At 36.1% G+C, this 22,835-nt stretch overlaps 1 protein-coding gene and 1 pseudogene across 2 annotated transcripts in view; both read right to left on the bottom strand.

Moving 5' to 3' along the window:
* The window catches only part of LOC311585007 (diphthine--ammonia ligase-like), a 32,791-nt pseudogene extending 20,925 nt beyond the window's left edge, over nucleotides 1–11,866 (bottom strand). Inside the window, exon 1 of the transcript in view lies at nucleotides 11,102–11,866. The product of the transcript in view is annotated as a diphthine--ammonia ligase-like (transcript). The remainder of the gene's footprint in view (nucleotides 1–11,101) is intronic.
* The window catches only part of GPM6A (glycoprotein M6A), a 257,248-nt gene that overhangs the window by 187,226 nt on the left and 47,187 nt on the right, over nucleotides 1–22,835 (bottom strand). The window lies entirely within an intron of this gene.

Genomic DNA, 22,835 nt, shown 5'->3' with positions numbered 1-22,835 from the left:
TGAGCATTATATCCAATGCATATATACTCATGGAGCTACACATGTGTTTAATGTCCTTTGATACTTACTCTGGCAAATGAGAATGCATAGGCATTTTTATAATTTTTAAAAATTTATGCAATCACATTATACTTCTGATTAACAACTTGTGTCCTTTCTCCTACTGATAATCCAAAATAGGCAGCAATTCTTTCAAAATACAAACCAGAGGAGTCATTTTGCTCACAAAACTTTATAGACTCCAACCTCATTCAAAATGAAAGACAGAGTCCTTACCATGGTCTACAGCGCTGTATGGGACCTGATGACCTTCCATCACCAGCCCCATCTCCCAATCCTGATCTTCTTCACTTCACCTGGGCACACCAGCCTCCTTCCTAACACTTCTAGAACCTGCCAATTAAGTTCCTGTTCTAGGATCCTAAAGGAGCCCTTGTATTTGCCACAGGATCTTCCTGTGGCCCATTAATTCATTCCTTTAACTGTTTAACACAGTAACATTTTATCAATGAACCTGGAGCTGAGAATAATCTTTATAATCTTAAACCTATGTAAACCATGCAGATTTTAGTCAACCTCAGCCTTCTTTCTCCAAAGTAATAACACATTATAACACAGTACAAAATCATCCTACTGGTAATGTATAATGTTCCCTTTCTGTTCTTGGCATGAGTTTAGTGAAGCACTCTTGTTTTCATGGATGGAAATGTTCATTGATGTTCTTTATTGTTTGTACATCTACAAATGCAGGTATCCATTCAGATTTTATCCCTACCTTCCTCCTTTTTTTAATCCACATATGTACCATCTTCCAAACATCACACTTCTCAGATCTAACACAAGAGAGACAATCGATCTAGCACTCTGACTTCTCTGCTACTCCAATTGGGAGGCATTCTCATATAACGTATTTTTTTTTTAAATCAGTCTTCAACATTCCCTACTATCCAGGGCCCAAATTGCTTTCTGACCACATCTCTTGCCACTCTTTCCATATGCTATTTTCCCCTTTGTTTTATGTGAGCTGCAGGGTATAGAAGAAAGTTTTGATTTAAGAAGACTAACTCTAATTTTTAGTTTAGCACACTCCCTAACTCTCTTAGCCATGAGATAAACAGGACAAGGGCATGTCAGCAGTTAAACATTCACTAAATCATTATGTATTTGAAATACTTAAGTTCTGTTTTTCAAAGAATTTGGGTTTTGTTTCTTTTCTGTGCCTGCAATCTCAGAGAAAAAGTATAAGAAGCTGAAAAACAAATTAACTATGGATATTATTATTGGGGCCTTTAAGAAGCCTCTCATTCATTTTTATGTCAACAGCATCCTGAGAGGAGAAAATATCCCAGGAAGGTATAATGAAGAAGTAACGTTTAATGATCTGAGTTAGACTTCAATTTCAACCTTTTAAAGCAGAAGCTGAAGACTAGTGCTCTCCGACTGTGCCCACCTCCGTCAGCACTCAGAAGGAACATAGCTACAGGCTGAAGATCAGAGAGTCTGGGATATCTGAGGTGACTCTGCATAGCTTTGGTTTGGCTTTGAGATTAATTTTGCTGGCCCGGATTTAAAAACAAAACTATGTACCCAGGGTTTATTTGTTGTCATCACTACTTCATGAATGGGTATTCTGATAGAACCACCCTGACATAGAAATAAAATTTATTTATTCTTGTAAATATCATTAGTTTATGGAAGTCTGCTGAAGACTAGATTGGGTTTTCTTTATTTTCTACTTGGATCTTCTTTATTCATCCCTTCTTCATATCTTCCAGTGTGAGACTCTGTCACTACCAGCTTCATTCTGTCTTCCTTCCAGACAATCATATTTTCTTATCTTTAGGGGTTCTAAACTTAAGATGACTTCTACATTCTAATATTTTCTAAAAGAGTAATTATTTTCTCTCTCTCTTTAAACTTATTTTCTCTTAACACTGCTTTTTATGGATTTTTTTTTGTTCCACTGCAAAACTTACTAATTCAGTATTCCAAGCAATGGATTTTTAAAAAAGATTTATTTATACAGTCTTTTGCCTGTATGTATACCAGAAGAGGGCACCAGATCACATTATAGATGGTTATGAACCAGCATGTGGTTGCTGGGAATTGAACTCAGGACCTTTGGAAAAGCAAGCAGTGCTTTTAACCTCTGAGCCATCTCTCCAGCACTCCCAAGCAATGAAATATTAACAATAAAGAAGCAAAATGATAAAACCAAATGTGAGTTTCAAAGAATTCATAACTTATAAAAGGTAATGTAATTCTAGCAATAAGAAAAACTCAATACGAGACTACTATAACTTTATTTCTGTATACTCCCATTGTCATAGCAGCATAAAAGCTATTAAAAATCCATGGTTTCTTTACATTCATTGTTCCTAATTTAAAAAAATAAATCAAGAATAGAGGCAGGGTGTTAAAACAATCCAAGATGGGCATGTTAAAAATGGTAGGGTATGGTATGTAGGAAAATAAATCAGTATGAAAACACATATAAAAAGGCAATGAAAAATGGAACCAAATGGCTCAAGAAACCCCAACTTAGTGAGGGAAAAGATTTCTAAGGTGCTTGCACATTGTGGAGGGACACCAAGATTAAGTTGCTTTGTAAATATCAGTAAATAAGGATTTATGTACTACTGTTTATCATTCTACATAAAAACAACTTAACAAGATTTTAACAGAGTCCTCATAGATAAATATAGCATTTCTGTTTACTTGTTTATCCTTTTACAACTCCATCAATATATACATATAGCTACTTTATCAAAGCCCCTGACTCATCTCTCATTCCCCTTTTCCCACTACATTCCTTCTTCTCAAAGCTCCCTCCTACTTGAACATTTGTGTGTGATCCACTGCATTCCACTAGAATTTCTTGCATAGCCGTGGGTGAGGACTCATTGCTTGAATGGTGGGTAATGCACCAGTGGCTACATCACCATGGAAAATGGTTTCTCCTTTCCATGAAACATGTAACAGCCTGTGTCTCTTCTGGGACAGCAGGGACTGAGGAGCTTCCTCCTGACCTGGGATAAAATGTAGGTGGCTCCAGATTTTTGTGCATAACCTCTGTTGTTATGTATTTGTGGATGCAAGAGCCACAGCATCTTAGTTGGGGTTTCTATTGCTGTGATGAAACACCATGACCAAAGAGCAAATTATGGAGAAAGGGTTTATTCAATGTTCATCATTGAAGGAAGTCAGGATAGGAACTCAAGTAAGGCAGGAACCTGGAGGCAGGAGATGATACTGAAGTCATGTGTGTGTTGGTGGGGGTGGGGTGTGCAGGGGTGCTGCTCACTGACTTGTTCCTCATGGCTTGCTCAACTTGCTTTCTTATAGTACCCAGAACCACCAGCCTAGGAATAGCACTACCCACAATGGGTTGGGCCCTTCCTCCCCCATCGAACACCGACTTAAAATATGCCTTACAGCTGGATCTTATTGAGGCATTTTCTTAGTTGAGGTTCCATCCTTTCAGGTAGCTCTAAAAGTTTTCACCTTTAGTGTTCGTGTCAAGTTGACGTAAAACTACCCAGCACACACTACATATCCAGAAGACAGCGTTTTATAGTCCTCCTTCTCATACACTCTCCCACAATGAAATGTTCCCTTTGCCTCGAAGAAAGACAGAAAAGGGTGGAGCTTCCAAAATCATCAGTAACCTAATTTAGTTCTACTAGAACTAACCTCCAGAAGGTTTCACAAGATCATAAGCAAGTCTTTAACACAAAAACCTGAGAGGGGAAATGTAATGTCCAAACTACAACGTATGGCGATTTTATAGAACATATTTATCATGTCACAGCAAGTGCTACTTGCAAAGGCACACAACAAAGATCCAAAAGTCTGAAGAAAAGAATTTCTCACAGAATGTCTGGTGACTGATTTTGGAGTGTTTGCAATAGTGTAATACTGCTTGCAATCATGTCATTTCAATAAAATAGATGAGAAATAAATCAATCTAATAAATATATTTCATGCTTTAACATTGGACTGCTGTTAAAATTTATCTTTCTGTCTGTGGTCCATACATCAATTCAGGATTAATTAACTAGAACTTTAAGATATACCATGCTAAAACATTATTCATCATAGTCACAAATATCTAAAGATATCGTGTGTGTGTGTGTGTGTGTGTGTGTGTGTGTGTGTGTGTGTGTGTGTGTGTTGGAATCACAAAGCATTCCTAGATCCATGTCTCAAGAGGGTAGTCTTTTATAAGGGCCACTTGAGTTCCTCGGGAGAATCTGGTAGTTAAGACAAGGGAGTCAGGAATTATGCTTAATGCTGAGCAGAAAATCTCTAAGAAGGTGAAGAGACAGCAAGCTATGTACTGTGAAAGAAATCTTAAGACTAAAAATAAGTTGCAAACCGTCTAACATATGCAAAGGCAGATTCTATAAAACACCCTAAATTTATATCAATTCACAAAAGCAAATTTGAACTACCCTTCTAAAACAAAACGGAATATACAACCATGACCAATTTTCTTTTGGAAAAAGGAAAGAAAGGCCTGAAGTTGTTAAACGCTTGCGGCTCATCACTCAAGCAGTATAATAGGAACTTGAACTGGGGCTCATGGTTTCACGGTTGCCCTGCAAAACCTTTAATCATCCCGAAGATTGTGAGAACGATTTCTTTCTTCTATGTTTAGGAAACTTGCAATGTTTTAATCCAGTTCTCTTAAGAGACTTAAGTTCTATCCCATCAAAATGCCATGGATGAACCATTATTTCCAATAAAAATAGTCATAAAGAAAAATGTTTTAGAACCTCTTAAGTAATGTGAAATAGCTAAAACATGAAGTAATCCCTATGAAAAGGAGGGTGAAGTAGTCATCTTGCTTTTAGCACCTCCCAGAGGCCTAGGTTTATAGGAGAATATAGGGTAAGGGAACATTACCTGGCAGAAAATATTCAAGGTCTGACAATGATCTATCATTTTACTTGCTAAATTCCTCCATAATTGTCTTTGTGGTGGTCTTTTTATGTACTACTGAAGTGTTACATATTTCCAAAAGAAGCCGGAGAAAGTAACAGTGGAATTCTGTTGATCTTATACAGCTGCTATCTGAAGCCATTTGAGGTTGGCTATCTTTCTCCGGTTGCACATTTCTCAAAACTGTCATTCAGGAGGCCAAAGGCAGGATGAGGCAGGAGGAAAATTTGCATCAAAGATGATCAGTAGATTATATCATAGTTTATATGGTAACTGAACACAGGCATTAAGGAACTCAAGAGAAACAATCCCAAATCCTACTGACGTACCTAATATTCATGCAATTAAAGTGATTATATGAATGATAACATGTATTGTCTTCTCTAGATAATGTGATGATAGTATGCAACTAGACATCTAAGTACCTGACTGACACAGGAAATATAACATTGGTTTCCTTCCTAAACCGGTGTCTGTGCTAGGGAAGTGTATGGTGAATTCAAATGCCCTTAAGGCTCTGTAGGTGTCTTCTTATGGCACAAGAGATAAGACTACAGCAATAGATTCCCAGTTCTCCCATTTATAAAGTATATAAGAGAGGCTGAAATTTTTCCCAGAAGCCCTAAAGCTCTTAAAGTGTTGCAAAGAAATTACTTTACTCCCATGTACTTAAGCAAAGCAAGATGGTCCCCAAAAGCTTTTATCTTTATCTTTACTCTGAAGTCCACACTTAAGAAATTTAATATTGGGAACACAAAATATTTTTAAGGTAGACTAATGAAATACAGGAAGATGAAATTCAGGGATGTCGATTTTAATAAATCTTGATGAAACCAACTCATATAGTCTCCCTTCTATTGGAGTCAACACAACACCTAGACAGAGGTCAATTTCTTTGGAATTTAATAATATCTATATTATCTAAATCCTACAAATACCAAAGGGGATATTTCTAGCTAATTATAAACCTGCCTAACAAAACCTTTTGAATATGCAAAATCCCTTGTAATGTTTTTCATTAGCTTTTCATTTCAGTATCTGATGTTAGACAATTATATTAGAAGTTATAAATAGAAACGCATCATTGTTCAGAAAGTAATATTGTTCTATTAATCAGTGCAACTCTTTTTATCTCAAGTGTTAATGAGTTAAACAAAATCCATAATCTTTATTCATATAGAACATCACAATAACATGTGTTCATAGTTTTTATTATCCATGTCACCACAGATTTATAAATATTTTTTCTGATAAAAAATGTGAAGTCTCTGGTATTATCTAGGCTCACTCATAGATTTTATATACTATGTCTAAAGTGGTTAGTCCTGACACTGGCTATTATGACAAATACATATGAAGTATATAAATGTAAAACATGAATTACCTGAGAATATTTCTTCATAATAATACTTTATTGCAACGGAAGATAATCAGGGGACTAGGTAGTAACATGAATATTAAACTTAAGAGTTCAGGCTCTCACTATGATCAGCCTGGGGAAATAATGCACAGGAAGATGGTAAATTTCTTGTTTCATGGGCTGATAATGCAAGCAGATATCAGCTGAGGGATTGGAACGCTTTCACATTCTACTTCCCCCACTGCAAGCTCGCCTTCCCTCTCTTGAATTAAGTCCTTATGGATGGCATCTTGACATAGGATTTAAAACAGCAAACATAATTAAAAAAAAGTAGTCATTTTCCTGTCTTTCCTAGGGCATATGGAGTCCTTTGTATGTATTTGATTTGAGTTTTTTCCTTTTAAATAGATTATGTTTATTAATATCTTCATTCAAAGGGGTTGGAGAGATGGCTCAGAGACTAAAAGGACTGGTTGCTGTTCCAAAGGTCTTGAGTTCAATTCTCAGCAACCACATGGTGGCTCACAACCATCTATAATGAGACCTGGTGTCCCCTTCCAGGGTACAAGTGTACATGCAGGCAGAACACTGTATGCTTAATAAATAAATAAGTCTTAAAAAATATTCATTCAAATAAGTTGAAGTTGTGTTGGGTAATTTGCTACTTCACATTATTTTAATTTACTTAAATTTATGTTTAAGTGTGAATGTCTAAGTGTGAATATGGCACATGTGTGTGGGTGTGTGCAGAGACCAGGAAAGGGGAATGGATGCGTTGATCCTGGATGTACAGGCAGTTGGGAGATACCTGATGTGGCTATGGTTGATGGGAAAGAAATTCTAGTCTTAGCCATGAACCTATCTTTCCAATCTCAGTTCTCTACTGATTACTCCTGTTTCTGGCCTGTCAATATCTACTCATATGTGAGAAACCTCTGCAGTGACCAACACTCTCATTTTGACATAAGCTCAAGTATAAATGAAATTATGGATGACCTGTTTGTATTTATGAAGTTACTGAAATGTCTTCATGAAGAGAACACGCAACAGAGTCAAAGATGAAATGATGCATTCTTGACCCCAGTTACTCCTCGCAGACTGAGGTAGTTGTGATGAATTGCCTGGTGCAGTGGCTGCTCAGACAACATGTCCTTCCAGCCAGATGTGTTGGGACCTTTGCTAGAGACTGTGAGAGGGCGGAGCTGTCAGACTACTAGTCAAAACAAGTAGGAGGCCTGGTAAACAAGCTAGATGTGTGTGATATACATGAGAGAAACAGAAAGTGACCACATCTACCTGAGACCCAATCAAGAGAAGTTAAACAACTCAACATCTGCCAACAGTGATTTTTTTTTCATTTGTCACATAAAGCAAATCTTCAACTATGACATAATTTGTGTTAGAAAAACATGTTAGTTCCACAGCACCACTGTGCTGGTATTTAAAGACTGTGTTTAATGAAATGATTGGGTACAAAATGTCTATTTCCCCGATTATATGAACGTGTACATGTAACACTTCAGTGTTCAGATTTGCTGTTGTTGTCGTCACCATCGTCATCATCGTCATTGTCATATGAGACAGGGTATCACTATGTTTCCTTGACAGACCATGCTTGCTTTAAATTGATGCTTCTTTCTCTCATGTGCTAGGATTAAGGGCACGTGCCACTATGCTTGGTCTCAGTGTTTTTTAATAACTCAGTAATATTCCTGATAACAATTCAAAATGTGCTCTACGGAGCATTGTCAATCAGAGAAATATTACTAGATAGGAAAGCTATATGCTGAATCTAATCCATAAATCATTGTCTCAATATATGCTCATGTGTGCATGTTAAGATATTTAATCACGTCTTACAATAAAAATGTTATTTAAAAATATGACTTATCACAAGGATATACATCCTAGGTTTAGCAGATAGATATGATTCTATGGATAGATAAGGTAAAATAGATAAGGTCTTCAAAAACCTCAGAGACACACAGAACATGGCGTTTCAAGATGTTTTTATTGTTTTAAGAATTCTTTGACAATAAGACAGATTAACTCCTGGCAATACCCAGCCTATCTGAAAGAAGATGATGAACATGAAAGAACATCCTTATGGAGATGGCTCCAGATGTGGCAAACCAGCCACTGGGCAAAATGTCCTTGTTTGTGGCACATATAGAATTCATTCGGCCTAAAAATGGGCAACCTTGGATGCAGGCAGAGTTGACAGGCAAACTCTGCCAAGACAGGGTAGGTAAGTCCTCAATATTTCCTGCCTCACAAATACGTCTATCAGATATATTGGGCCAGAAGGCTGAAGATGATACTCCAACATTATACAGAGTTTTAGATGACTATTCAGGCAGCAAACTGTCTCTGTCATTTTTTTTCCCCCCCACTTTGGAAGCTGCTAACCTGCACTTCCTGTTTACTCAGGTAATTAATTTTATTCCTTTTCAAGTTTCTGACAGGGTTGAAGACAAGATAGTTTAGTCTTACAATTAAACTTAGTTGTTTATAGGTAAAGATGTTTTTAGGTCTAGATAGATGTTTTAAGTTGACAGAGATGAGATATAGATACTGATTTACTTTCAGAACTTTAGACTCGACAAGATAGGAAAGATGTTTTCTTCAAGGCTGTCAAATACAAATAGTCAAAACAGTGTAAATGTAACATTAATATAATTCCTAGTTGTTTTGTGGTTCTTTTTGCCGTATAGTTTTTTAATATATGTAATAATATAAATGTATATGTAAAAAAATTTTTTTTATTTTTTTAAATGTGATTTAGATCAAATAAATGTCTGGCTATAAAAATTAATATTTACTTTGTAAACCTCATGTTTTTAGAATTGTACTTTTAAAAATAATCTGCATATTTTATAATTCAATACCTATTGCATATGCATGTAGGAAACGTGTTTAGTCATGCTGTAAAGTTTGACAGCTGACACATGAAACTTACAGGCTCTCTTCTGAGTCCGCCTTTTGAAACAAAAGAGGGGCTTTAGCAAGATGATTCTCTACTAAGAAATACCCATTTATTAGCTGTGCCTGGTGGTGCATGCTTTTAATCCCAGCATCTGGGAAGCAGAAGCAGGCATTCTTTGTGAGTTCGAGGCTAGGTTGGCCTACAAAGCATGTCCAGGACAGCCAAGGCTACAGAGAAACCCTGTCTCAAAAAAAAAAGAAAAAAAAAAAAGAAAAGAAAAGAAAAAAAGAAAAAGAAAAAGAAAAAGAAAATAACCAAAACAAAAAAAATATCCCTTTATTAATGTAAATATGTTGAACAATTTCTTCATCATTTGAATAAAGGCAACTTGATCATTATGAGTGATCTTTTAAATCTAGTATTGAGTTAAGTTTGCCATTATTTTATTGAAAATTTTTGCATTTATGCCAATCAAATATATTGAGTTTGCTATTTTGTGTGTGTGTGTGTGTATGTGTATTGCATTTGCTTATTTGCTTTAGTATCAGTGTGATACTTACGTTGTAAAAAAAAAAATTCAGAGCTTTCATCTCTTTTCTATTTTTAGAAAAGTAGGAAAAAACATATAATAGGACTGACTCTAGACCTCCAATATACTAACAAAGTGATGTACTACTGAGTGACACCTACAGTCTTGAATAAGAACTCTTTTATTGAAAACAGTATTCTGTTTCTGGTATACTCACAGATCGGTGCCTTGTCCAGTCGTCATCAGAGGCTATGTGCAGCAGCATGTGGGAGCAGGTGCAGAGAACCACAGCCAGACATTATGCAGAGTCGAAATTGGAGGTCTCCATGGTGTCCCTCCCCTAGGAGATGGGGGAAGGCCACAGAAGAGGGGGAAGACTGCAGGACTCAGAGGGGATAAAGAGCATGGGCCAGGAAATCAACTAAGCAGGGCTCACACTGGCTCACAGAGACTGAAGCCGCAAGCACGGAGCCTGCATGGGTCTGCCCCCAGGTCCTCTGATGTGTTATGGCTGTTAGCTTGGTGGTTTTGTGGACCTCCTAACAGTGGGAACCCGTGTATCTCTGACTCTTTTGCCTTCTTTGGGTTGCCTCGTCAAGCATCAATACGAGGGCTTTCGCCTTGTCTTATTGTATCTTGTTTTGTTCTGTTCGGCTGTTGTCTCTTTGATGCCTGCTCTTTTCAGAAGAAGAAAAGGCGCGGGAGTGGTCCTGGTGGAGAAGGGAGGTATGGAGTAGCTGGGAGGAGTGGAGGGAGGAAAAACTCTGGACAGGATGTCTTGTATGAGAGAAGAATCTATTTTCTTTCTTTCTTTCCTTTTTTTTTTTTTTTTTTTTTTTTTTAATCATGACTGTTAACAGCAGCTTTGCTAATAGTCTCCAAAAAGGAGAAACGCCGTGACTAGAAACGAGGCGAGGGATCAAAATGCATATTAGAAAGTGAATATTGCTACCATATGATATTCTGGAAAATGCAAAACTAGAGAGCATAGACATCAGCAGCTGTCAGGAGCTAGGGCAGGCAGAGGATGGATAGGTGGCGCGCAGGGTTCTCACTAAGGTAAAAACAACTGTGTTATAACCGTAATGATGGGCATACATCTTTGGACATTGTTAAATATCATGGAATATAAAACCTCAGCTGTGAGGCTTTATATAAACTATGACATTTTTTGTCTGTTTTTGAGACAAGGTAATCCAGGCCTCAATCTCACAACACTGCTCCTGCTCAGCCTCTCCAGTTCAGTATACACAGGAGGGAGCCACCACTTCCGGTGCCTATGGACATTTGGTGATGAGGATCTATCAAAACAGGCTTATCAGTAATAACAAAAAAAAAATACCTTTTTGGTGTAGGATGACTGTTTCTGAGGAGTCCACAATGATTTTCTTCTCAAAAAAAAAAAAAAAAAAGACAATCCAAAGTGAACGTTTCATACTCGCCACCTTCCCCCAAATGCGTGAATATAAAATGTGCAGCTCCATTTCACCCAAGATTTTCCCAAGATGTTTATCAGTTTCTAAGCCCAAAGCTGCTTCTTTGATGATAATGGCCTCAATGTTACATGCTATCATCTCTCGCAGCAAATCTTCCTGGTTTCTCTGCCACTGGTAAGCTAAAGGCTGGAGATGAGCCGCTCTCGTACATTTTCTACTCGGACACGTTGCTAATCAGAAAGTATAGCACCTACTGATACTCCCTCTATTTCTTCTTTTTCCTTAATGAGTTTCAATAGTTCATAGAGATCTTCAGCCTCATCACCTTCACATTTGGTATACATCCTTCCTGTTTCCAAGCTATTTCTTTTGATGGTTCTGCAGTACAGGGCCAGAGCCATTGCTTCGGGATACAGGTCACTGGCGTGATGACCTACTGTCTGACACATGTACCTGTCCAGTTCATCTGACTCCACTTGGTTTTCATCTGGTCTTATATTTGCTAATGCAACAATGTGATACCCTGCAGCAATGCACCAAACATGTTGTAACAGCTCTCCTTCCCACTACTGATCAGGGCGGCGACCCTCATGCTGGGTGCAGTGCGAGTGCCTGTGGTAAGCACAGACGCCAGGCCCGGTCCCGTGGCGGCTCAACTGACACGCGCAAGTCCTCACACTATTTTCTTGTATTTTTAAATAAGAATTTTTTTATTCTTATAAAAATTTTTATAAATTAAAAATTATAAAATAAAATTTGTCAAATCAATTTTTAAATCAAATTTCAATGACAGATCATCTCGTTTTAAAAATCAAGTTTTAATGTTAAGTCATTTTGAAAAATATGAACCTTAGAAAAAGTATTTCAAATTATGTAATAATTTGAGTAGCATTGGCATTAGCTCTTTGAAATTCTTGTAAAATTCTACATCCAGTTTTGATCTGAAGTGCTCTCTAGGCAATACCCTTATTGAGGAGCGATTGGCAGTTGATTGGCATTTGATAGGTTCTGGGCAAAGAATTATCCTTTGCTGAGAGGATGTGGCCCACAACCTTGCATATATCAGCAACAATAACCTTGCTCTTAGATTACTGCAGCAAAAAGTAAAGTGTAGTTATGACCTTGTCTCATTGTATACATGCACTTTCTCTTCGGACTTAAGGCTCAGAATATAAGAGGAAACCCATACCAAATAGAGTTATGGGGGTCAAGAACTTATGGCTCCACAGATCATAGGCACCAGGGGAGAGCATATACTATTACTGGCCAATGGAACATTACACTAAATCAACTATTAATGGGTTCTCAGTATACACATTTATTAGAGCATTTCTCACATCTCTCAATCTTCACTGAGAAGCTTCTTTTTTGCATGCAGTAGATGAGAGCTAACAGAGAGACTTACAACCAGTCAAGGAGCAGAGGATAAGTGACTGTAGAATGCTCAGCCCCAAATGGAACATCAGTATCACACTCTCACTTGCCAAGGCTCAGGGATTAATGTGGAAAAGATAGTAGTGAGGCCGTGAGCACTAGAAGAGGTGAATGATTACAAGGAAATAGCGTTTTGCTGAGACAATAAGGCAGTTGGGTATAGGAGCTTAGAGCGGCTTTGACAGCTTCTACAAGACCTGTGCAAGACAGACAGACTCCCAGCATAGAGAAGGGAGATAGGCAGGAAGCCTTAACCCCAGTTGAGAACTGTTGATAACCGAGATCTGATGAAACAGTTAAGCTTCTTTAAAGGTGAGGCCCTGGCAGGTCTAATATGCTCCAGTGGATGGCCACATACCCACGAGTCTATAGGATTCACTAGTTAGACTCATTGAGATTTGGTGGGTGTTAAATTTGGGGAAGGATCTGGGAGGCAATGAGGAAAGGGATGAATATGATCAAATGAGATGCATGATGAAATTCTCAAAGACTTAATATACATATTTTTAAAATAATGAAGAAATGAAAGAAATGTCCACTGTTTCTGAAAGAAATGTATTATTCCCTAGCCATACTTGAAAGAGGGAAGGAATGAGGCTCCATGGCATAGAAGGTAGATGCCTTTCTCTAAACTCTAAAACACAGCCCAAGGTCACCAACACATGTTTGTAAATGTAAGTTTTATTCAGTAGAAGTAATTGTCATCTCCGAGGCATACTGTTGAATGAACTCGCCCTTTATACCTCTTTCTGAACTCTGGCTAGCTGGTTCAATTCAGCTGTTCTGGCTCAAACTCCTCTCCAAGCTGACTGATTCAATCTAGCTTCTCTCAGCTTCTCCTGAATTGCTCTGACCTCCCGAAGTGAACCACACAAACTCAACTGAACTCAACTGCTGTACTCAACTGAACTGCTCTCAACTGCCTATACTGAACTGAACTCAACTCTACTGTACTGTCTTCTCTACTAAACTCTCTACTGTACCCTACACTACTGTCTCAACTCTACTGCACTGCTCTTAAGTAGCTTCTATTTTTTTGTCTGTTCATGTGAGAGTTGGGTGTGTCCTATGTCTGACTCATTCTGTCAAATCTTCCTCTGATTCATCATTTTGTGTGCCCCTCAATTAGACGCCACTTTCAAACATGGGTTCTTCCTTCCACAAACTAACTCTACCATCATTGTTTGGGATTGAGCATTTATTCTAAGAGTGTGACTATATTCTAGCCTGAGAGGTTAAAGGTATGTAGATGTGATCCCTTGCTAGAGTAGTGATCTTGCTGGATTAAAATTCCTCTATGCATGTTGAATGCAGACTCTGACACTTGAAGAAAAGAGATATATTTTCCTCAAAAGAATATGGTGGTGTTTAATGTCTGTTGGTGGCCAGGGATAATTCAGATGTTTCTGGTTCTTCATTAGCTATAGCAAAACTTTTATTCGGGTTGTCTCTATTTAATAGAGAGAAAAATCAAGAGTTGCATAACCCAATTCATAACAATGAGTCCTTCCTTCTACTGGTCTTGTGCTTATGTGTTAAATCCTCTAACCATTATGTTTACTGGTTGTGCATTATGAAGTTTATAAATTCCCTTTTTAATGATATAAATTCATTAATTTTCTAGGGACTTGGGATAAGAATTTTGGAGTAAATATTATGAAGTATTCTTTTAATTATCTATACCAAGGGCACTTTGCTATAGTCACATAAAGCCTCAACTGAGAGCATCGCTCATCTCTGTGTTCTTTAGTGTGAGTCCATGAGTGATTCTGACCAAACACTATTATAGCAAGTGTTGTACGTTTAAAACAGTAGAACATAACCCACCATTTCACTGTTACTCAAGTTTTAAAAAAAAATTTTTTTAATCAATATTCCAAAGCCTCGCTTAAGAGCTTAGCACAAAAGAAAGATGTATTTCAGAAAGAAACTATCTACTTCTCAGGTATAGGCTTACCTGGCATGTGGTAGGTAGGGCAAAGAACTAAAAATTCACTGAGAAACATAGCCATGAAAACACTGGCTATTTTGTTATGCTACTTGAGAAACAGAAAAAAAATATAAAATAAATGATAATTAAATACTGATTGATCAAAATTTAAATATACTTATGTTATCATTAGAACTTCTGCTTAATATGAATCTCTCAAAATTTAAGGGAAGTAGCTATAATATTAATATGGGGGCTGGAGAGATGGCTCAGAGCTTAAGAGCACTGTCTGCTCTTCCAATGGTTCTGAGTTCAATTCTCAGCAACCACATGTGGCTCACAATCATCTATAATGAAATCTGGTGTCTTCTTCTGGTGGGCAGTTGTACATGCAAGTAGAACACTGTATACAAAAAAAATAAATCTTTTTTTCAAACATGAGTTAATAGAATTTGGTTATATATTTGCTCACTTCCATGAACAAGTTTTTTGAAAAATATATTCCTTGAATACTTCTATAAATACTGAAATTTACTTTATTAGGTAGTCAGTGTAGAAGGAAAAACCTGAAAACGCTGTTTGGTGCTATCAATCTAAGGCTTCTGTGGCATAAATAGACATGTTAATGCTCAGTCATTTCAGAACTGAGATCAAGGGAATGAAATTTAAAAAAAAAAAAATTAAAAGCAAGAGGCTTCCCAGAAATGCCAGTGAAATCTAATTCGATGGCCCGTTGACATAAGACAAAAAAAAAAAAAACAGGCTCCATTTGGGAACACTAATGATTGCATCTATGTTTAAATTATTCTCATAAGCTGCAAGGAACACTTTCATATGCCCCAAATCACCTAAAATTGTCAAAATATTTTGAAAGCTAAATCTCATATGGAAATCTCATTATCTTATGCTTTAATTAGCCAGGAGTTAGAAGCATTGGAATGTTCCCATACCCGGCAGGGCCCTTGGTTCTTCTGTATAAAGTATAAAACTGTGGATGGCAAAGGATTTGAAGGAAAATCTACTTGATTATTAACATACAAAAACTATAATCTCACTCATTCGTTGACTTGTCCTGACACATGGCTTGAGTGAGGTGCATACTTGACTTGCAAATTTTAATTTCTTTCCAAATCTTTCCTATTGTATCCTTCCCTTCAAACATTTCCATTTGGAAGACAATGGAATTAGGTTGTCCTACCTTTGAACCTACTCCGCTCTAAATATATGCATAGCCCCAGCCATGTACGAACCACCAGTTTAGTTATATAAATATAAAATAAAATAAATGGTTTGAAAACGTTGATGCTTCTAATTTAGTGTAAGAGAGAAGACAATAACCTAGTGCATTGCAGAGCAGAATTTCTCATTTTTGACAGGTAGAACGTTATGATAAGCTATTTAATGATATCAAATAACACTAGAAAGAATATCACCCTATCTATATATACACAGGTATATATGTAATCCCTACATTTTAGAGCCTCTACCTTTATATTTTCAGCACAATCAAAAACAGTTGTTTATTTGATGTTCTATATGAGCTGTTTTGATGATTAATTTCACAATTAGAAACAGAAGCATTGCCTGTCTTATAGAGGTGTTCGGGTGTTTATAATAGAAAACAAAATCCACAAAAATGATGCCCTTTGGTACAATGTGGAAAGAGCATTAGAAGTTAACAAAACAATGGTGCAAAAGGGGTTTAGTTTACTCTGAAGATTGCTTCCATGTGAATATCCTTCCTTAGAAAGAAAGGCTATTTGGGCTCAACATACACCATAATACAAGAACAAAAAAGACTAATGGTAAATAGTCTTTATAAAATTTCGTCTTTTTTTTTTCAACATGAACTCATCTTTCTAAAGAGCATTTTGGATATTATTCAGCTTTTTTCTGCACTTCATAAACTAAATTTAGATAATTATCCTCAAGTTTTAATTTAAGTTTTACACATTTTTTTCCTTGCTTGATGAGGCTCTCTTGAGTTTCTGAAGCTGAAACTCATTTTAATCTCTTTGAATTTGTAAGAATAAAAGCTATTCAAATAATTTGAAGATTTCCATCCAGAATCCTGGCACTTTTCCTGTAGGTACCAGGAAGCATTGCTTTCTTCCCACATATCAAAGGAGTACAACGATTTTCTAAACACAGAGCTTTTCCTTTTCACTTAATATTGCATGTCTTTTATGGTTAGATAATTTATAATATCACCAACAAATGTGTAGAACAATGTAAGAATTATACAACACATGGTGCAGACATACTGCAAATTAATTATTAAACATCGTGATGATATTGTGTTAGGTCTTCCAACCTAAACTATCAGATTCTTGGAACAAGAAGCCACGTGTAATATAAAAAACAAAAACTGAATAATTGACTGCATCAATTGTTGTAATGTGGACAGCAACTACCATTACTGCCATCAGCATCATAGTGAATTTTGACTGAGCTTAGTCTGAGACAGGCATCATCCTGAGCATTTACTTGTCTTATATAACTAGTATTTTCATGCCCATTTCACAAGCTAAGAAAACTGGCACTGAGAGAAATATCTGATAAATGTTACATAACTTAAGTGTTGTTGAAGCCTTAGTTATAGAAATTGCAATCTACAATCCCAAATGTTCGTATATCAACAACATTTCTATTAATGAAGGATTTATTCAGAGCCCTTTCTTGACATTTTCTGTATTGGAGTATCTAACGTAGGCCAATTGACAAGTGTCAGTTCTCTATAATAAAGATTTGTTTTGTTTTATTATTAGTTGAATATATGAAAAATAAAATACTGTTTTTATATTGCTGGGCTTGAAAAAAACCCTTGCAAAATCAAATTCTGCACATAGTGAAAATCAAATAAAGCAATTCTGCTCCACTAAAACTATCAGGAGACTTTTTTACAGTGAAAAGAAAATGTTAGTAGTATCAAAAAGAAACATACAGTAGAAAGAATTCTGGTACATAATCTGTGACTTGAGTGTGTTACCTCCAAAATGTATGTGTTTCCAACTGGATAGTAGTAAAAGGCGTGGCCTCTAAGACACGATTAGGCAACCTGTGCTTGCATATAGGAGTAAGGAGTTTATAAAAAGATCTTTCTTGCTTGCTCTTCAGCTTGCAACCACGTGAAGTCACAGTGTTTCGCTTGCTCTTAAGCTTTCTACCACACTTCTTTTGTCCAAGGGAAGAATATCTTGTGCTCATTTGAAAGCAACCTGGTCCAGATCCTGGAACTGTTATAGCCATAGATTTAGGGACCCCTAACCACTGAAACTGAGAAAATGAAAATTTCTTGTTTATAGATGGTTGTATATGATATGTTAAACTGGTTTGAAACAATAAAAATATCTTAAAGATATTTTCTAATTTAAAACTGTTGTTGATGAATAAGTGATTTTTAAAATACAATTAATAGGAAAGTATTCTGAATTATTAATAGTACATATAGTAGTAAAATGTATAGCAATAACACAAGAAAGATGAAACAAAAGTGTACTTATTTAAGCTTCTTGTACTACATATACATGATAATAATATTAAAGAGAGACTCTAACAAGTTAAAGCATATAATGAGTACTTTAGAGAAAACACCAAAACAACTACCATGAAGTATAAGTGATAAGAAAAAAAGAGTAATAAAATCAATTGGTTCAAAGGAGTTTAGGGAAAAAGTTAAGTCATAAAAAATATAGATGGGATATACAGAAAATTAACAATATGGAAGACTTAGGCCCACCTCTACTGTCCAAACTAATACTAATTATTGAACAAATAAAATACAGATTATCAGCAATATAGAAAAATAATATTCAACTGTATGTTCTTTACAAATTATGCCCTTTAATTAGAAATACACAAGTTAAGAATAAAAGACTAGAAAAGACAATCCATGAAAGTTAAAAGAAAGTCAACAATTTTATTTAAAGGGCATTTACAAAAATAGCTTATAGAAATCATAAGAAGATTTATGAAAATACACTAAACTCCAAACTTTGGAAAAATGGAAATTAAAATAAAGATGCTAAATACCCTCTGAAATAGTTAAAATTATAAAGCTGACACTGTTTCTTACTGAGGATGTGGATGACTGTCCTGTACTACTGCCAGGAATGTTAAAGAGTCTAATTTTAAAAACAGGCTGAGTAAAAAATGGTTGGTTACTCCTCTAGCGTCCTGCCACTGTTGCACCAGTGGGTATCACTTTGCTATTGTAGCTCACAGGGTTTGTAGCTGGATGAGACTGGTGACCACTTGTTCTTCTGATAGTGTGTATAGCGACTCTTAGCTGTACGGTTGAGTTGACTACCAGGTAGATTTCTCTATGGTTTATGATATATATATAGTTTATGGTGTCTTCAGCAATAGGCTCTTGCCCTTGCATTGTGGAAGGTAATTGGCAGTTTTCCCCAAAGTTAAATATGTTCTGCTGTGTGATCTAGGAATTTGTACTCTTAGGTATGTAGCAAAGGAAAATAAAAACGTATTTTCAGCCCAAGACTTTGACATACTATTCTTCTAAGTTTCATTCATAGCTGTCCTAAAATGGAAAAACCCATATGTTCATTAGTGAAAATCTATACATTCATATACTATTCAGCACTGAAAGATTTGGGCTATGAAGATGTAGAATAGCATGCATGCATCTCAAAACACTGAGAAAAGCCAGACACAAAGGGGCATGCTTATTTTACTTCATTAGGAAGTGGAAAGGCCTGGGGTATAACTAGCAAAACACAGCAGAAGCTCGAGAGGATTGACAGTGGTCACCTAGGTTTCCCTTCTGTCAAAAGTCATTTGCTCTTCTTCTATTATGGGAAAAATTTTTCTTCATAAACTTGACCATGAAGAAAGTTAATTCAGAACACCAGTGATGACCAACTTTGACCAATTAATACTTAATATGTCAGTTATATCTGAGGATCTGGGAAACCTCAGATAGATGAACTTTTGTTTATATTTCAAGTAAGCATCTATCTTGCATCTTGGTTAAAACCTCAATCATTCAATAAAGTTCGTAATTTCAGGATGAAATAAGATGTCACAAAAATCACTCAAATCTAAAATATAGAATATGTTCACGGGTATACGCCACTGTTTTGTTCACAGTTCTAAAATTTATATGTTCCTTAAAATACAAATAAAAACAAAATATCAACTGCCTGCAAATGCTTGCAGCTATTCTCTCAACTAGCAGCACGGCAATAAAGCAATCTTGTTTATTTTCTTTCATTCTTCATTCTGGAGCCAACTTTTATGCTTCCAGGTACACTGACAAATGGCCTATCATTATTAAGCTTGCCATGAGGTGTACTTCCACTTTCGAAGCTGGTGCCTAAAGCTAAGTAATCATCTATACATACCCTTGTATATAACAATGCTAAAGTTACACCATTGTCCAAATGCCATTTGATGTTCAAAGGTCACAACTTCACATGGGATCTAAAGAGGATATTTAGAACTCTTTATTTTGAAAGGAATGATAATCTTTTAATTCAAAATTAGTAATGTATCCATTTATTGACTGTCAGTAAGGAGTCATCATGGCTCCCATCTCCTTATATTGTGTGGTATTAATTCACCCTCCTCAAATTATGCATGAAGCCTGAAGCACTTCATTCTGAACTTCCACATCTGAGATAATGCAAATTAAAATCCACAGAGAGATCTAAAGGGAAACCGTTCATGCAAAAAACACTAAGTGGAGAGAAATGCTGTTAATTTAATCCTCCTTTCTAACAATGAAAAACTGTCCCCAGGTTGACAGATGTCACATTGAGAAAAAGCTAAAATCAAATAATGTAAATACTTTGCTTAATAACGTGTCTCTCAGTAGACCTAGTTAATTTAAAAATTGATTATTACTTCTACAGATGTAGTTTTAGCTTAAGACAACACAGTAGAAGCTATTTTTCTCTTATGCTAGCTCATAGCTGTGAATTTGAATTAAATAATTCAGAAAGTTATTAAAATGATACTGATGTTTGTGCCTTAAAATCTGTATGCTCTTTATGACTGTCAGATGAGAGTATCTAAATAGAATCCCAGATTACATTTATCACACCTCTGGATTTGGGGGAGGGGGGAAACTGAGGAAAACCTCATATTATTCCAGCAAATGTAATCAGTTTGAGTCGTTATTGCATTGCCAAAGAACCCTGAAGGAGGATAAACTGACAAATGTCTTCAGCAAATTTCATGCCTGCATTTTCATATCTGGGCTATTTAGAATTGTGAATGACTTAATGATCCATGTTCCTGACGCAGAACTTGCTATGGAAATTAAGAGACTTTCATCTCAAATAAGTACAATCAATTAATAGGACGATGCATTCTTGGCTGGCTTATGTTTATTGCTGGGCAAGTTAAAAATACCACATGAAAAGGCCAATAAATATATCTTCCCAAATTAGAGAGAGGCCACTCTCCATCCATTCAAATGGCAGTTAAATAGCTCCCTAATTTTAAAAGCTGTTTCAGTTAACAACATAATAAACTCACTGTATGGGTCCATTAGCTGTACTTGAAGTCTACCTGATAGAAAAAAAAATTAGAACAAAAGTCAACTAGAAGCCAATATTTAGTTCTCAATGAAACATACATGAGTGGATCTATATCTCATTCTAGACAAGAATAGGATGGTTTTAAAGTGATACAACAATAAGACAATCTTGTCTTAATGGAAACAAGGTTTTGTTTTTATTTTGTCTATGTGCTTTAACCTTAATGGCTCCATAGCACTGGTAATTTGGCAACCATGAGTTTCCCATACACAAAAATGCAGCCAATGGTCTCCTTCCAGACTACACATGATATTTCTGTGAAAATGAACACATACCCACAAAAATCTTTTGCTAGGTTACAGAAAATATGAGTGGCTCATTTATTCCTTAACAAAACAAATATGCTTCTTGTCAGTGTGACCAGTTTCATTGGTGATATTGCAAATACTTGAAATACAAGACATATTGGTCAGGAATGTTCCCCAAAACACCATATGGTTTCTCAAACACTATAAAGTTTCAGGTATGTTCAAGAGCTGCCTCATAAATTATGCCATTTGTTATTTTTTTAAAATTATAATAACTAGGGGATTGAGGATGTAACTTAACATTGGTGTTTCTGTTTGACTCCCTCCCATACGTTCACCCCAAGAAACACAAAGCTATCTCGATACCTTGAACAATCAACAGAAACCTGTGCTTCTTGATTAGAGAAAAAGGGACATAGTAGCTTTGTGACAAAAAGAAATAAAATCGGTTTCTCATCCAGCATTTTACTAAGGAAGGAATGGAATTCAGTTTGTTTTCACTAGTTTGGTGTTCCTATGGGACTCCTAACTATGAGAGCAGGGACTGTCTCTGTTTCTTTTGCCAGCTTTTGGGAGCCTTTTCCTGCTCCTGGGTTGCGTTGGCCAACCATGTTGTGAGGGTTTGTGCCTAGTCTTATTGTGATTTGTTATGGTGTGTTTGGTATCTCTGGAAGGCCTGCTCTTTTCTGAAGGGAAACAGAGGAGGAGTGGATCTGGGAAGAAGACAGGAAGGGGAGCTTCGGGAAGAGGAGGATGTAATAGATGAGAGAATAATAGATAGATAGATAGATAGATAGATAGATAGATAGATATAGAAGTTAATAAAAATGTTATAACACTAAAGAATGTGAATTTGGGTTAAAGGGTGGAGGAGAAGGGGTGAGGCGAGAGAGTGATGTAAATTCAGTGCTCATAAAAGACAAATAAAATGCATGTAGGTAACTGTAATCTAAAAATCTATTTTGTTGATTTTTTTACATTATATAATAGCTGTTCATTTACAAATAACCAATAGCAATGTCTATATTCTCATGGCTTCTTTGACTAAAATCATACACCTGGTATTACAAAAACTCTTGACTCTAGTAAGAGTTTAAAAATCCATTAAATAAATGAGGGTGTGCTGAGTAATCTGGAGGTACTTTAAAAACCAAAAAGGAGCATGCACTCTATGGAAAATCAGTTTTAGTGCTCAAATAATGATTTCTGGTTCAAATGCTTAGTCACAATAATCTAGCAATTTTCACTTCTGAATGATTAACATCTGATTAGCAAGGATTAAACACATTGCTTTTGACACATTAAGGGCAGTATGAATGATATCTCATTTGAAATAATCTGTATCTCTTAGAAATGTTTTATTGGCTATTTTAATTCCAGCCACATTAGAGATTTTCATTTTAATAACAAATAGCAGATAATAACATGCTTAAAATTATGTACAAATGTCTTTTTCAGAATATGT

The sequence above is a fragment of the Acomys minous genome (assembly GCF_964271855.1).
Source record: "Acomys minous genome assembly, chromosome: 15".
Taxonomy (NCBI): domain Eukaryota; kingdom Metazoa; phylum Chordata; class Mammalia; order Rodentia; family Muridae; genus Acomys; species Acomys minous.
This window is presented reverse-complemented; position numbering and strand designations above follow the sequence as displayed.